Consider the following 12,436-nt stretch of genomic DNA (forward strand, 5'->3'; position numbering starts at 1 on the left):
ATTGCACTACCTGTTTGAGTCTCAGAATCGTGGACTGGCTCAGGCCGCACTGGGATCTGTGGAAACTCTTTCATTCAGTAGAATGACACTGACCCCGATTGAGTGCGCGGTCCTGTCTCATGCCATCGGACTCTGTGATACAATAAAACACCTCAAACTGTGGAACTGCCGCATTCAGTGTGAAGGAATCCAGCGTCTGGGACCCGGGCTGCACAAGTGCCGGGAGCTGAGGTAACTTGATTTATATCTCACTCTGAACTGCGAAACTGTTCCATTGCGTTGTATCAATGTAAAGGGATTTGGGTTAAACTGTAAAAAATCAGATTGTGAAGATTTGTGACTAATGACCAGGGAATCGGTCAGTAATTCCCCAAGGACAGGAGGGTTCTGTGGTTCCTTGTGAAGGGATGTTGAAGATTTCATCAGATCAGTGAACAACGACCATTGGTTCACTGCCAGTAAATCACAGGAATGGCCGTGTTTCTTGTTACCTGTGACACGTCCATTGACAATGTTCCTTCTCACTGTTACTGACACCCAGACCGACACTGACTGCAGCAGGTGGGTCAGAAATTCACAATCCCTTCCCGCTGAGGGACAAGAGACCGTCAGACGACTGTCCCAGTGAGAGGGAAAGATATACCATTGTGAGATTGTCCTCCCCTGCCCTTGCCCGTGTGTGATATAACCATCACAGCCCCCCAAGGGTTATGTCCTCTGCTGATTCGGGACCGTAATTTAGACCATCCAAGCGATCTACTTCCCCATCCCTTTCTGCTGGCGACATCTCTTACTCATGTGGGAACTCTCCCCTCCCCGTTACTTCTGTGGGATCTCTCTTCCCCATCCCCCTTACTTCTGTGGGATCTCTCTTCCCCATCCCCCTTCCTCCTGTGGGATCTCTCCTACCATCTCCCATCGACAATTTCCCATTCACAAATCTTCCTCTCTGTGGGACTTTCTCCCACCCTCCGGCCCTGCTCCCTCCCACCCTCTGAGTTCAGAACCACTTTTCTAAGCATCGGGGAATGAGCTGGAATTTGAGGAGTTTACAGGGTCACACCGACAGACTAAATTACTGACATTCGGTGCATACCCTGGAAATGGGCAGTGATGGGAACTCCGATCACTGAAGGGTTTAATGTTTCCTGAAAAATCGGAATGAGAGAAATTTCCTCAGACCGACTGAGGGAAAAACTTTGTTCATCAATGTGTCTGTTTGTGTTTAGACTTTCGGGGAATGAACTGGGAGATTCAGGAGTGAAACTGGTGTCTGCGGCTCTGAGGAACCCCGAGTGTAAAATACAGAAACTGGAGTAAGTACCAGACTGTGGGAGATTGTGTTTACAGTCACTGGGTGTCTGACACTGACCATTAATGTGATCAGTAATTGTGTTACTGATGAACACTGGGGATTTGTCCCGTCTCCTGTCTCTCTGTGTCCATCACCCTCACTCTGTCTCATCTCCAGGCTGGGGGCTGTCGGTCTCACAGATTCTGGTGCCGAGGATCTCGCTTCCGCTCTCAGTACAAACCCATCAGTGACGGAGCTGAGCCTGAGTCATAATAAACTGAGAGATTCAGGAGTGAAACTCATGTCTGCGGCTCTGAGGAACCGGGAGTGTAAAATACAGAAACTGGAGTAAGTACCAGACTGTGGGAGATTGTGTTTACAGTCACCGGGTGTCTGACACTGAACATTAATGTGATCAGTAATTGTGTTACTGATAAACACTGGGGATTTGTCCCGTCTCCTGTCTCTCTGTGTCCATCACCCTCACTCTCTCTCTCATCTCCAGGCTGAACTGTGTCAGTCTCACAGATTCTGGTGCCGAGGATCTCGCTTCCGCTCTCAGTACAAACCAGTCACTGACGGAGCTGAACCTGAGTGTTAATGAACTGGGAGATTCAGGAGTGAGACTGGTGTCTGCGGCTCTGAGGAACCCGGAGTGTAAAATACAGAAACTAGGGTAAGTACCAGACTGTGGGAGATTGTGTTTACAGTCACTGGGTGTCTGACACTGAACATTAATGTGATCAGTAATTGTGTTACTGATAAACACTGGGGATGTGTACCGTCTCCTGTCTCTCTGTGTCCATCACCCTCACTCTCTCTCATCTCCAGGTTGAGTGATGTCGGTCTCACAGATTCTGCTGTCGAGGATCTCGTCTCCGTTCTCAGTACAAAACCATCACTGACGGAGCTGGACCTGAGTTACAATAGACTGGGTGATTCAGGAGTGAAACTGGTGTCTGCGGCTCTGAGGAACCCGGAGTGTAAAATACAGAAACTGGGGTAGGTACCAGACTGTGGGAGATTGTGTTTACAGTCACTGGGTGTCTGACACTGAACATCAATGTGATCAGTAATTGTGTTACTGATAAGCACTGGGGATTGCACCGTCTCCTCTCCTGGTCCAGTCCGTGAAGTCTGCATTCCGGTTGAGGTTCCTTATTCCAGGTTTACCGGTTACCCCAGTTTCCGCTGATTCTCATTTTAGCTGCTACATAAATAGCTCCTGGGTTCAACATGGGTTGCCGGACCTGAACTGACCTGACCAGACCTTCCCTGACCTTCCCTTCCCTTCCCTTCTATTCCTGCCACTTCCCATACCTTCCCCCTTCTTCCCTCCCCTTCCCTCTCCTTCCCTCCTCTTCCCTCCCCTCCTCTTCCCTCCCCTTCCCTTCCCTTCCCTTCCCTTCCTTCTGTAACCCTGACAGTTATCACGGCAAGTTCGCTCGGCGGATATCACGGCAAGCTCCCTCGGCAGCCACCCCGGCCCTGCGTCCTCAGAAAGGTCCGGCCCAGCGTCCTGGAAAGCATCCTGGCTCTGTGTCCTAGAAGGCTTCCGGTGGCTCCGAGCCCCAAGAAGGAATCCCGACTCCGAGCCCCGCCAAGTACCCAAGATCCCTGCCAAGCCCAGTCCAAGGGCCAAGCCAAGCCGGGTCCTGGAGCCACGTCCCGTCCAGGAGTAACTCGTCCAGTCCAAGGCTCAAGAGCCGAGCCCTGCCGAATCCGGAGTTTCATGCCCAGCCCAGTTGTGAAGTACCTCATCCTGCGCTGGGGATCCATGGTCCCGCCCTGGAGTCTCTCGTCACGTCCAAGAACCTCTCCTACTCCAAGCCTGGTCCTAGAGCCTCGTCCGGTGCATGTCAAGGGTTCGTATTCCCTGAACTATTTTTGTGTCTGGTCTGTTCCTAGTCCCGAGTCCTCGCCTGGGTCCGCACTCCGACCCCGAGTCAAGACCCATGTTCCGGGTCCCTGTCCAGTCTCTGGCTCGGAGTCCTAGTCCAGCTCCTTGTTTCAAGTTCCTCGTTCAGGACCTACGCTCCCAGTCCAAGTTCCAGCCCAGGCCCGGTGTCCTTGTCTCGTCCAGGATCTGTGTTCATGTCCAGCATCGTTTCCTAGTCCGGGTCCGGTTCGCAGTACGTCAGTGTCTGTGCCTTGCATTTAGGGCCGTGCCCAACCTCACCCCCACCCCACCACACTCCGCCCCCCCGCCTCCAACGTATGACATCTCCTGTCTCTCTGTGTCCTTCACCCTCACTCTCTCTCATCTCCAGGCTGAGAGATGTCGGTCTCACAGATCCTGGTGCCGAGGATCTCGTCTCCACTCTCAGTACAAACCCATCACTGACGGAGCTGGACCTGAGTGATAAAAAACTGGGAGATTCAGGAGTGAAACTGGTGTCTGCGGCTCTGAGGAACCCGGAGTGTAAAATACAGAAACTGTGGTAAGTACCAGACTGTGGAAAATTGTGTTTACAGTCACTGGGTGTCTGACACTGAACATTAATGTGATCAGTAATTGTGTTACTGATAAACGATGGGGATTTGTCCCGTCTCCTTTCTCTCTGTGTCCTTCACCCTCACTCTCTCTCATCTCCAGGCTGGAGTATGTCGGGCTCACAGATTCTGATGCCGAGGATCTCGTCTCCGCTCTCAGTACAAAACCATCACTGACAGAGCTGGACCTGGTATTGAACTCGCTGACAGACCGATCTGTCCCCGCTCTCCGCCGCCTCATACTGACCCTCCCGAATCTGGAGCGGATCCAGTGAGTGTTTGTGTTAATGTTCAGTCTGATAAAACATCAGCGGATCCGCGGGTTTTCTGGTGATATTTGTCTGTGAGTGTTGTTGAAACATTAACCCCAGTCCCCTGTTACTGACACTGTTGTGTGATCTGTTTATTTCATCTTTATTCTCCCATCTGTTTCAGGCTGTGGGGGAATCGGTTCAGTGAGACCGGGGAGAAGGAACTGAGATCTCTGCGGGAACCCAGACCCGGACTGACAGTGATCCTGTGAACATCTGAATGTGTGAACATCCCCGCCCGCGGGATGGGGACATTTTGTCCGACTCCCCGCCCCGCCCCTTTAACTCCCGCCCTCCCCTTTAACTCGCCGCGCTCCGGGGTTAGGTCCCGACAGTTCTACCGGAAATGGCTGCAGTCTCCCGCTTTGTGACGGTCGGAAGCGGTCCCGCAGTGACGTACTTCCGCCTGTTGTCCCCGCCTCCACCACCGTGGCCGGCAGCCCATTCCACGCACTCACCCCTCTCTGAGTTAAAAACTTACCCCTGACATCTCCTCTGTACCTACTCCCCAGCACCTCAAACCTGTGTCCTCTTGTGACAGCCATTTCAGCCCTGTGAAAGAGCCTCAGACTATCCGCACGATCAATGCCTCTCATCATCTTGTACACCTCTATCAGGTCACCTCTCATCCTCTGTCACTCCAAGGAGAAAAGGCCGAGTTCACTCAACCTATTCTCATAAGGCACGCTCCCCAATCCGGGCAACATCCTTGTAAATCTCCTCTGCACCCTTTCTATGGTTTCCATGTCCTTCCTGTAGTGAGGCGACCAGAACTGAGCACAGTACTCCACGTGGGGTCTGACCATGGTCCTATATAGCTGCAACATTACCTCTCGGCTCCTAAACTCAATCCCACAACTGATGAAGGCCAACACACCGTACGCCTTCTTAACCACAGAGTCAACCTGCGCAGCTGTTTTGAGTATCCTATGGACTCGGACCCCAAGATCCCTCTGATCCTCCACACTGCCAAGAGTCTCACCATTAATACTATATTCTGCCATCATATTTGACCTACCAAAATGAACCACCTCAAACTTATCTGGGTTGAACTCCATCTGCCACTTCTCAGCCCAGTTTTACATCCTATCAAATGTCCCGCTGTAGCCTCTGACAGCCCTCCACACTATCCACAACACCCCCAACCTTTGTGTCATCAGCAAATTCACTAACCCATCCCTCCACATCCTCATCCAGATCATTTATAAAAAATCACGAAGAGTGGGGGTCCCAGAACAGATCCCTAAGTCACACTACTGGTCACCGATCCCCATGCAGAATATGACCCGTCTACAACAACTCTTTGCTTTCTGTGGGCAAGCCAGCTATGGATCCACAAAGCAAGGTCCCCTTGGATCCCATGCCCCCCTACTTTCTCAATAAACCTTGCATGGGTTACCTTATCAGATGCCTTGCTGAAATCCATGTGGACTACATCTACTGCTCTTCCTTCATCAATGTGTTTGATGAGGAGGTAAATTGGTTTCGGCATCAACTTATCGGGAGGAGGCTGTAAGTGGTAGAAGATGTTTTGACTGTCTGACTGGAGACTGGTGACCAGTCGGGTGCCGCAGGGATCGGTGCTGGGTTCATTGTTTATCATGTCTGTCAACTATCTGGATGATTGAATTGCTACAATGTTTGGTTTTGTTTCAGCGACAAATACTCTGAATGCGTGATGATTTGTCCTCATTAAATCTTTTTACGAGATCTCTGCGGTCAAATTTTTTCTTGTGAACGTACCAGGTAGAAAATGGCCGCTCAGCCCATCGAGCTCCTGCCCCACACAGTGACATCACGGCTTTCGTTCCGCTATGCGGCCGGCCGCTTCCTGTAACGGGTCACCACCCACCTCGCTAACACCACCCTCTCCCTCCGCCCACCCTCCGGAGTGTTTGTTGTGTGTCGAGGCCTTGAACAGAATCTAAATCTCTGCTTCTGCAGGACTTTTAGAAGATCAGACGGAAACACCCGCAGCAAACACAGACATAAAGAAAGAACAAGATGTATCCATCCAAATCAACAGAAATATCAGAATTTAAAATATTCTCAACTTAATAAGCCAAGAATTTTCCATCTACATGTGGATATATTTTCAGGTCGTTTTCTTTCAACTTCTTTCCGACAAATCCGGCAGGAGATATTTAGGGGATGTTGAGTTTTTGTTTCTTGGAGCCTCGGAGGTCATTGACTGCGTGCAAGCAGCGGCCTGTCCTCCAGACGGGATCACACACGGAAATATCCCTCAGAATAGAGAGCAGCCTTTCTGCTGAAACCAAATCTAACCAGTCCCGTAATCCGGGCTCAGTTTCAACTGTGTGCACAGTGGGCGTAATATTATACTTAAACAGTTCTTTTACAGCAAAAAAAAAAATAACACGACGAAACGTTAATTATATTGGAAAGAAAGTTACCTGGAATCTCCAAACTCAGCATCTATTTGTTATAATTGCTACCAGAATTTGTGGGATTCCAGTATTTCATTTCACCTCAAACTCCCTCCACTTCCAGTTTTAATATCCTTTATTTGGGCGGTTTATTTAAATGAATTGATCTGCAGCGTTTTCATCTCCGACACCGAATAACACCTTTTCACGGTCGGCCTGTTGCTCTGAGTATTACCTTTCCTAATTGGAAAGATAGGTAGATAAATAGAGAGAGAGAGAGAGAGAGAGAGAGAGAGAGACGGAGAGAGAGAGGGAGAGAGAGAGACAGAGAGAGAGAGGGGAGAGAGCGATGTATATGTAGAGAGAGATAGAGACAGAGAAAGGGAGATAGATAGAAATAGAGGGAAGGAGTGATAGAGTTAAAGAAAGAGAGAGAATAGGAGGGATAGAGAGAGCGAATCAGAGAACAGGAAGGTTAGAGGAATAGAGAGAGTTAAAGAAAGAGAGAGAGGATAAAAGGATGGAGCGAGTGAGTGTGACACCAGGAGGGAGGGATAGAGAAAGTTGAAGAAAGAGAGAGAGGATAGAAGGATGGAGCGAGTGAGTGTGAGACCAGGAGGGAGGGATAGAGAGAGTTGAAGACCCAGGGAGAGGAGGGGATATAGAGAGTGAGGGTGAGACCAGGATGGAGGGATGGGAAGAGAGAGGGGAGATCAGAGACGGGTGTCCACACCGTCGGACGTTTCCGATATCACTATCAGCCTGAAAGATACGTTCGGCGCCGATTCAGCAGAAGCCACCCTGATTTGTGTTTAGAGGCGTCGACGTTATTATTTTTACCCGATTGTGTCGTTTTCGTTAACGAGCCGGGACTCCTTTCTCCCACTGAATGCCCTGCTGTTCCGGGACAAGGCCGAGCATCGTTGTAAACGTTCACTGACTGTGGAGAATGAGAGACAACACTTACCTCTGGCCCTGATCTCAGACAGGGTTCAGTGCGGTCCAGGGGAACGACAGTCTGACTTACTGGGCGAGTGACAGTGGACCAGGACCGGTGTGGTCAGTCTGTTTGGAGAGTTCAGACTGAGCCACTGATCCCCAGGACACCGTTACCAAGAGTCCGTCGCTGGTTACAGTTGATCAGGGCCGGAGAAGTCTGGGTAAAGTTAGACTGTCTCAGTTCCTCTCTTACCCACATCTACCAGCCCGGGACAGGCCCGTCAGCGGGAAGAGGAGGACTGAATAGCTTGGCGAGTAGAAGGTGACCTGATTTCCAAAAGGCGTAAAGTTAAAGATGACACATTCCTTTAATATTTTAAGGAAGAAAACTTTATTTCCATCTTTTACAGTTTCAAAATAGCACAGAAGGGAAAAGGGGCCGAAGCAAAAGTTTGGGCATCCTGCGTGGTCAGGACTTAGTAACACCCCCTTTGGCAAGTATCACAGCTTGCAAACGCTTTCTGTAGCCAGCTAAGAGTCTTTCAATTCTTGTCTGGGGGATTTTCGCCCACTCTTCCTTGCAAAAGGCTTCTAGTTCTGTGAGATTATTGGGCCGTCTTGCATGCACTGCTCTTTTGAGGTCTATCCACAGATCCTCGATGGTGTTTAAGTCGGGGGACTGTGAGGGTCATGGCAAAACCTTCAGCTTGCGCCTCTTGAGGTGGTCCATTGAGGATTCTGAGGTGTGTTCAGGATCATTATCCTGTTGTAGAAACCATTCTCTTTTCATCTTCGACCTTTTTACAGACAGTATGATGTTTGCTTCCAGAATGCGCTGGTATTTAATTGAATTCATTCTTCCCTCCACTGGTGAAATGTTCCCCGGGCCACTGGCTGCTACACAAGCCCAAAGCAGGATCGATCCACCCCTCTGCTTAACAGTCGGAGAGGTGTTCTTTTCATGAAATTCTGCACCCTGTTTTCTCCAAACATACCTTTGCTCACTGCGGCCAAAAAAGGGTCTATTTTAACTTCAGCGGTTTAAATCTAAACAAGCCTGATGCATTTTGGAGAGAGAGAGAGAGAGAGAGAGAGAGAGAGAGAGAGAGAGAGAGAGAGAGAAAGAGAGAGAGAGAGAAAGAGAGAGAGAGGGAGAGAGAGAGAGAGGGAGAGAGAGAGAGACAGACAGATAGAGAGAGATAGAGAGAGAGAGAGAGACAGAGAGAGAGAGAGAGAGAGAGATAGAGAGAGATAGAGAGAGAGAGACAGAGAGAGAGAGAGAGACAGATAGAGAGAGATAGAGATAGAGAGAGAGAGAGAGAGCGCGAGAAAGAGAGACAGAGAGAGACAGATAGAGAGAGAGAGATAGAGATAGAGATAGAGAGAGAGAGAGAGAGAGAGAGTTTGAAAGTGTTTGGTTTAATTGCAGAACAACAATTACCTTTAGGCTGAATAAAGATCCATTTTTATCTCAAAACCTAAGAAGGGAAATGTAAAGGAATTTTCAAATTACGGAAACATTTCACATGCTAGCAAGTTAGTGCTACAGATCATGCAAGCAAGACTCCAGCGATATATGGAGTGAGAACTGCCAGATGTACAAGCTGGTTTTAGGGGCACCAGAGAGCAAATTGCCAACCTACGCTGGATGATGGAGAAATCGAGGGAATTGCAGGAAAGTATTTATCTCTGTTTTATTGACCACTCTGAAGCCTTCGACAGTGTGGGCCATAATAAACAATGGGAAATCCTTAAAGAAATGGGGATGCCTCGACTTCTGATCTGCTTGATTAGAAATTTGTAGAAAGACCACGCAGAACTCAGACCCTCCCAAAAGCCGGGCTGGATCAAATTCGCAGCCTGGCACTCGCTGAGTTGAACAGAGAAACCCCGCCCCGATGGTTGCGATGGAAGCCAAAGGAGAGATCTACTCGGAAATCAGTACAGAAGTGTTACCGCAGCCGGTTTGTTCCCCTGTTTAGAGTTGCTACATTGATCCCACGGCCGCCTGCTCCCGCTGTCAGACCCGTCCCGGGCCGGTGAGAGGTTAGTGTGACCCGGACTGCGGCAGTCCCGCTCTACCCCGGCTCACCCGGCCTTCCCATCTGTAATCAGTGACGGACACATCACAGCCGAGTGACCTCGGGAAAAGCAGCTCAGACTCAGCTCTCCGTACAGGGTGAGCACACCGGTACGGGGCCATTGTCGGTCACCCGGGAGGTCAGACTGTGATTTCCCGGGACCACACTGAACGCCGTCCGGTTACAACACCAGAGGTAAGAGTTGTCTGTGATTCTGTACAACTATTCAGCGTTTACAGCGAGGCTGGGCTTTGGTCGGGATCGGGAGTGAACTTAGTGGGAGGAGGGAGTCCTGACGTGTTCATGTTAACGAGTGAATTACTGTCCAAATCGATTCAGAGAAACGAGAGCTGTTTCTACTGAGTGCGAGCGGAAGGCATCTTTCACCCCGGCGGTAACATATGAAATATCCCACGGGGCAGTGACCCGTCACCGATCTCTCTCAAACAAGAGGAAAGAGCAAAATACTGGAAATCCGAGCAACACACACAAAATGCCGGAGGAACTCAGCAGGCCAGGCAGCATCTGTGGAAAAGAGTCAACAGTCGACCTTCGAGACCCCAGTAATGTTCTTCACATCGCGCCGTTGGTTCTACCGCTCTTCCCTGTAGCAGAAGTTAAATACAATATCGAACTATTGAACTTCCTTCACATTTGAACAACAGTATCTTGTCGAACCGGTTTGGATTTGATTTCAGCGGAACGGCCGCTCCCTGTTCTGCGGTATCTGCACGGACAGACAGCTGCTTTTGCACGCAGACCCTGAGCACCGAGACTCACAGACCAGCAACCCGCACCTTCCAAATCAGTCCATCATTTGGCCTCACACATCAAAGTTGCTGGTGAACGCAGCAGTCCAGGCAGCATCTCTAGGAAGAGGTACAGTCGACGTTTAAGGCCGAGACCCTTCGTCAGGACTAACTGAAGGAGGAGTTAGTAAGAGATTTGAAAGTGGGAGGAAGAGGGGGAGATCCAAAATGATAGGAGAAGACAGGAGGGGGAGGGATGGAGCCCAGAGCTGGACAGGTGATTGGCAAAAGGGATACGAGAGGATAATGGGACTGGAGGTCTAGGGCGAAAGAAACGGAGAGGGGAGGAAGCCCAGAGGATGGGCAAGGGGTATAGTGAAGGGGACAGAGAGAGAAAATGAATGTTCGTATATAAATAAATAAGTAACAGTTGGGGTACGAGGGGGAGGTGGGGCATTAGCGGAAGTTAGAGAAGTCGATGTTCATGCCATCAGGTTGGAGGCTACCCAGACGGAATATAAGATGTTGTACCTCCAGACTGAGTGTGGCTTCATCTTTACAGTAGAGGAGGCCGTGGATATCCGTTTCCAGATTTTCCTATTTCAGACGAGTGCATCTACACTTCCTGTGTCGATTGTGGGTGTTTTGAACTCTTCCCTTCAATGGCCAGAGGAAGCAAAGACCGCGATTCTGTTGAAGGCCGAGATTTCTGATCAACAGCGGGTTTGAAGTGTTACAGGGATGGACACGGGGAATTACGGAATGAAATTTCAGATCAGTTCAGCAATGATCTCATTCTCTGCAGCAGAAGTTTCGAGGGGCCGGGTGATCCAGTTATGCGTGTTGTTGTGTTGACTGGAAAAACTCTGACAATTTAATTAATGTAAGCTTACTAGTGTCTGAAGGGAGATATGATTTCATTGATCTAGTTGAGCTGAACACAAAGAGTTTGCTTGATTTAATGATTTGCATTCAGCTTTGTGCGTTAAGTGTGAGTCGCAGCTGCACTGGGGGATATAACTCCTGACTCATTGGGTGAGCCGGCCCGCACGGTCCGGGACCGAGGGACCCGCTCCCCGTTGCCCGACCCTGTCTCCGCAGTCTCCCCATCTGCCGCGCGCACCCGCCCACTGCCCGCGGGTGCGCGCGGGGCATCGTCACCGGCGCGCTCCCGGGCTGGCGTGGAGACGACTAATTAATCACGCTGCGCGCCCCCGGCGACTGTCATCCGCCGTGAAGCGACGTCAGATCTACTTATCTCCCATTGGTGGCTGCAAATGCCAATTTAGCACGGCAGCCAATGGGGATCTGGGTTTCGTTATTAAGGCGTTCCCTCCTGTCGACTCGCCACATGATCACTACCCTGACTGACGGGGAATTTCCAATGAGCTCTTTGTATTCAATCCCACTCTTCCTCGACAAGGCGCTTGCGGAGCTGTAAGGGCGATGGATTGAAGTGGGAGAACAGGTGGTTTACCTACTCTGATCTAGCGAGGACGAAGAATATTTGTAGCGGTCACCGTTACGGTGTTGACCTGCGAGTGCGGTGCGGGTGTGATTTTGTGGGCAAGGAATGATCTTACTATATAACCCCGTGACTGGCTTTCGTTTCAGGGGTCTGGGTTTAAAGAACGGAATAAAGAGACCCACCTTGTTCCAACAGGCTGTCCCGGTGGGTGTTGTGGGGACAGAGGCTTGGAGTATGGTTGTTCCCTGGCTGCATTAGCAATTCATCTGAGGGACAAAATGCAACATTTACAAGTCTGTTATTGACTGAAAACATTTACATTTACATTTGCAACATTTACAAACGCAAACACGAGGAAATCTGCAAATGCTGGAATTTCAAGCAACACACATCAAAGTTGCTTGTGAACGCAGCAGGCCAGGCAGCATCTCTCGGAAGAGGTGCAGTCGATGTTACAGGCCGAGACCCTTCGGCAGGACTAACTGAAAGAAGAGCTACTAAGAGATTTGAAAGTTGGGGGGAGGTGGAAGGGGAGATCCGAAATGATAGCAGAAGACAGGAGGGGGAGGGATGGAGCCAACAGTTCGACAGGTGATTGACAAAGGGGATATGAGAGGAACATGGGACAGGAGGTCCGGGGAGAAAGACAAGGGGGAGGGGGAAACCCAGAGGATGGGCAAGGGGTATAGTGAGAGGGACAGAGGGTGAAAAAGC

Source organism: Mobula hypostoma, unplaced genomic scaffold (genome assembly GCF_963921235.1).
Source record: "Mobula hypostoma unplaced genomic scaffold, sMobHyp1.1 scaffold_181, whole genome shotgun sequence".
Taxonomy (NCBI): Eukaryota; Metazoa; Chordata; class Chondrichthyes; order Myliobatiformes; family Myliobatidae; genus Mobula; species Mobula hypostoma.